The sequence below is a fragment of the Zea mays genome, chromosome 9, assembly GCF_902167145.1.
Source record: "Zea mays cultivar B73 chromosome 9, Zm-B73-REFERENCE-NAM-5.0, whole genome shotgun sequence".
NCBI classification, from domain to species: Eukaryota; Viridiplantae; Streptophyta; class Magnoliopsida; order Poales; family Poaceae; genus Zea; species Zea mays.
The window spans coordinates 37,063,980-37,069,382 of NC_050104.1; the positions used below are offsets into that span (position 1 = coordinate 37,063,980).

General features: G+C 42.3%; 1 long non-coding RNA gene across 1 annotated transcript; it reads left to right on the plus strand.

Annotated features, from left to right (window-relative positions):
- The first annotated feature begins 310 nt into the window (after positions 1-310).
- On the plus strand, positions 311-1,152 carry LOC103638258 (uncharacterized). The gene is made up of 2 exons (XR_558656.1): positions 311-647; positions 938-1,152. It is a non-coding gene; the product is annotated as an uncharacterized lncRNA (long non-coding RNA).
- Positions 1,153-5,403: the final 4,251 nt, after the last annotated feature.

Genomic DNA, 5,403 nt, shown 5'->3' on the forward strand with positions numbered 1-5,403 from the left:
TCACAAAAGCAATAATTTACTGATAACTACTATGATATTGTTTTACTGAAGGAATTTAGTTACCTTCAGATGAAGCTTTGTTATTACAAAATGCATTGCAGAGATGATTTGGCAACTAGGTTATTTAAAACCAAAAGATTTCCCCATGTAAACTGAGTTCCTCCAGGTACTGTTTTGGAGACATGCACATTGGGGTTCAGTATGAGCCTTCTATGTTTGCATGTGCCTCAATCGAAACAGTATGATACCTATGTCTGCAGAACACTGAATTCAACATTGCAACTAAGATTAAGCTCATAAAACGGAAATATATTGTGTTCTTTGTTATCCAATTTAGTTTACTGTTATGTTTAGAAAAATTCTATGTTGAGAAGATGATTTACCACGAGGATGCTATTACTTAACTTTTAATGAGGCTTTGTTTTTTACAAAAGCCATTACTTACCTTCAGATGAGGCTTTGTTCATTCTTTTATTTCCCCATGTTAATCTAATTTGCACATCACTAAACAATATGATACCTATTGTTTTTTATTGTTACTGGTTTCTTCTTATTTTTTGTCCAATTACCTATAGAAACGACATCGAAAGGAACTTCAAGCTGAACAAGCGAAAGCATCTGTACAAAGACTGTCTAAAATCTTCTAGGTAACAACAACCATGACTTCGAACATATTGTATTCTACCTTTTCAGATTTTCTTGTTTTTAATGGTGTCACAATTATTGTGCTATTGTGAATAAACCACTTGTAATGCTGTTTTGCTCAGTTTTTTGTGTTGTACATAAATCATTTTATATTTATACCGTGTCACAATAATTTACTGATGTGCAAATATGATATTGCTTCACTGAAGGGACTCCTGTTAATTTACTGATAACTACATGTTCTTGCTTTACTGAAGCAACTCCTGTTAGTTTACTGATAACAACTGCTCAGAAAAACCTAAACCCTATCAGGAATGGAGACGCTCTCGGCGAAGCAGGAGGGCACGGTGGACGTGAAGCTGAAGCCGACTTCTAACCAATCCAACTCGTAGGCGGGCGGGGAGCGGATGTGCCAACTAGAAGAGTGGTCTCTCTCGGCGCTTGTTTGACAAACGTGTGTTATTAACCGTTGTATACAATGTTATTAATTAATGTCCTTTATTCCCTGATGCTTCTGCTGTAGCTCACGTTCTCAACTTTGTATCTGATGATGAAAGACCAGATGTTTTCTTGCAGTTTTCGAAAAAGTCTTCTAGAGACAACTTAATTTTGATTAACAACACAACACATGGCCATACATGATATTGTTGCACTATTTTTCCCGTTGCAACGCACTTGTATCTACCTAGGATTCTTTTGTCCTTGTCTTACATATTTATATCGTTAATATAATTTTAGTGTTACGGTGATATTTTGTCACTCGGATTTTTGCATATCATAGCAATGTTTGTCGTTCTGTATCTATGTTTTATACTAATTTTTAACTTTCGTGGCAACGCACGGGCACATACCTAGTATATAGAGAATCCAGCAGCGTCCTCTAAATTTAGAGGACCGTTTAAAGGACGCTGCTGGAGAGCGTAGAGGATCATTTGGTCCTCTATATTTAGGGTACAGAACCCTTTAGAGTCTCTTGCTGGAGCTAGCCTTAAAAGCATAGGGACCAACAGAATCGATTTATGGAGACCGGTTAGACCCATATTGATCTTATTCTTCGACAGTTAGACTTTTAAACACCTCTTGAGATGATCAAACAGGGAGAAGAACGTGGATGTTATACTAGAATCGGTAAGACCACCTAAAATAGACACCGTCAAATCTACACTACTCCTATAAGACCATAACGAAGTCGTCCATATGCCCCGCCGAGACGCGCCCCCGCTCGCGATGCCCCCTGCCAGCCTCCCCAGCTACGATAGCAGCCTCCACGTCCTCATCGCGCGCCCATCCCGTCCTCGATGCCTCTTCCCCTGTCCCGGTCGCCACCTCTCTCCCCGCTCCCGGATTTGCCCCTCTCCGCTCGGCTCCTCGCCGCCGAGGGCTCCTCACTCGCACTCCCACTGCGCTCTCTAAACCCCCATGTGGGTGAGTCCTCGTCGACGTGCTAGGGTGCGCGTCCGCTACTGCACGCGCTCCTCCTCGCGCTGCACGAGCACAACCATCCACAGGCGTCGGACACTCGGATCCGCTGCTCCCAAGGCATGGCAGCAGCGAGCGTGCGACACCTCCATGGCTCCACAGATCCAGCACCATGCTTAGGCGACCATGGCGAGGCTGGCTAGGACAATGGATCGAGATCGCGCGAACCATGGAGCTGGATGAGGTCGCCGTTACCAGGGCCGGGCCAAGGCACGTGCGAGCCGTGCGCTCGCACAGGGCCTCCAAAAATTGAGGGTCTCAAAACTTAGTAGATGTATATATTCTAGTTTTATGATCTTCTACACATGTTAATATATAGCATATATTTTTCTCCCTACCATAGCACTGCGTTGAAGCGAAACTACCGAGCGCTCCACTAAAGAATAAATCTTCATAGAATCTTAACATATCTGTCCGCGTGAATGAAGTTCTCTAAATTAAAGCTACTAAATTCATATTTGTGTTCTACTATGATAAAAAAGACGTATTATTTAGCCACAATAGCATTCGAGAGTGAAGCTTTGGAGAAGATCGAATATAAGCATATTGTACAAATTTTCTTTAAAACCCAGCAAAAGAACAATGTTATTCAAATAAAATAGAAATGTTTCTTTAGATATTCTATTGCAATATATATTATTGTAACTTGCAGATTGTTATTACTGGTTTTTAATAAAAACATATATTACACTACTTTAGATTTGGGGAAAAATTTTGGTGCAGCTGGCTGCAAACCAGAATGTTTGCAGCCCCTCACAAAAAATGAGGATTGACCCCACCCGCAGCAGCAATAACACAACTAAAACGTTATCTGGTGGACCTGCAGGTGGGGTCAATCCTCATTTTTTGTGAGGGGCTGCAAACATTCTGGTTTGCAGCCAGCTGCACCAAATTTTTTTCCTAGATTTGGCACACGGCCTCAAATTTCTCTGGCCCGGCCGTGGCCGTTACCACCGGAGAGGTTGACGATACAGTGCTTCTGGACATGTGAGTCATCTGCAACCGCTTCGATTCTCTCCCTCCACGATCCGACCAGCAACAAGGAGGAGCAGCGGTGGCAATGAGTCATCTACAACCCTAAACCCAGTGATTCATCCATATCCATGTGAATCCCCAATTCCTTAGCATCTTGTATAAGACAGGTGCAGCAAACAAAGTCTTTTCGTGTTTCTTGTACTAATTGCATCACCTATGTGTAGATCTAATACTTTTGGAGCGCACCTAAGGGATGATTGTTTAGTTCCACTAAGAAAAATTGAGAGGCAATATATCTGCCACTATGAGAACTTTGGCAAGGTATTGTTTATCATCCCAAAGTAATCTTCGGTCTGCAAAGGCATGGTTCCATTTAAGTTGCAAAGATGAACGTGGTTCAATGAAGAAAAAGAGAAAATAGCTAATAGCTCCATATAGTGGTTAATAAAATATAATGTGCTAATGCAAAGATGAACATGATTCAAAGAAAAAAGGGAAATAGCTAATTCCTGCATATGTTCGGTGACCCTTCTATACGTTCTCAAGGCTGAAGGAGAATTTTTTTAAAGAACTGGAGTGCCTCCATATTGCAAAGTGACATATCACGACAACATTAAAGCATATTCACAGAAAATTATTGTCATCTTAATATTTTATGGAGGCATGCACAAACGACTATAAAAATAAAAAAGTATGAAACATCCGAATAACAGCAACATGCAAAACAGTTGGCATTCACCACTATTTGTGCTCAAATTCATTGTTTTATGCCTGACAGGTATGGGTTTCATCTACAACATTATTGTTTTCCTTCATAGTTTTCATTTGTCCCTATTTAAGGCATGGCTCTTTCCTAAAGTAAGGACCAAGTGAAAGGTACCAGCCATTAAAATGCTACTCTTGTTTTTTTTCTCAAACATGCAGAACTGTTTCATTTCATTAAGAAGAAAACTAGGATTTGTTATGGTTTTCTTTAGGTACATTCGCGCCTATTGAATAGTTAGAGTCACATCCTTAACCTACCTAGCTAGGTCCAAGCATCAGTCCTTTGGCATTGGCGTGGCATCAAGTCCCTTCAGTTAACATAACAGCAGTAAATATTTAGCAGACGAAAGCCCAACAAACTCGACCGCTACAAACTGTACGCCCTTCACGTCGTTCACCAATTATTTGGCTCAAAAATGTACATCAAATTTATTTCCTCCACATCATTACAAAATTTGTCTTAATTTAATTATCTGAATTGAAAAAACATGTGTACATAGCTATGTGTGGATTTACAACATATTAAAAGAACAAATCTATACTACTCCTAAAAGACCATAACGAAGGCATCCACATGCCCCCGCTGAGACGCGCCCCCACTCGCGATGCCCCTTGCCAGTCTCCCCAGCTACAATAGCAGCCTCCACGTCCTCATCGCGCGCCCATCCCGTCCTCGATGCCTCTTCCCCTATCCCGGTCGCCACCTCTCCTCCCGCTCCCGGATTTGCCCCTCTCCGCTCGGCTCCTTGCCGCCGAGGGCTCCTCACTCGCACTACCACCCCGCTCTCTACACCCCCATGTGGGTGAGTCCTCGTCAATGTGCCGGGGTGCACGTCCGCTGCTGCACGTGCTCCTCCTCGTGCTGCACGAGCTCCTCCTCGCGCTACATGTGAGTCATCTGCAACCGCTTCGATTCTCTCCCTCCACGATCCGACCAGCAGCAAGGAGGAACAGCAGTGGCAATGAGTCATCTACAACCCTAAACCCAGTGATTCATCCATATCCATGTGAATCCATAATTCCTTAGCATCTTGTATAAGACAGGTGCAGCAAACAAAGTCTTTTCTCCACTTCACGTCGTTCACCAATTATTTGGCAGGGGAAATCCCAACAAACTCAACTGCTACCAACTGTACGCCCTTCACGTCGTTCACCAATTATTTGGCTCAGAAATGTACATCAAATTTATTTTCTCCACTTCATTACAAAATTTGTGACGGAACCTCCCAAGGTATTAGGCCCACCTACAGTTGTCCTTGTCCTAAGGACCTTGGACAACCCTGTAGATGCACATAATCACTCGACAAGTTCGGTAACTGTATCCTCATCATTTCGCCCAAGAGCGCTTCACCCGTCACGTAGATATTACATCACATCGGAGGAAAGAATAAGTGGAAGCAAATTACAATAACTTAATTTACATTCATAAAATATATGGAGAGAGTAATATTATTACAATACCAGGGTATTATGAGTGCATAAAGTATTATTGCAGACCAGGGAGGCAAAACACCCTCCCGCACAAAAGTTTATTGTTTT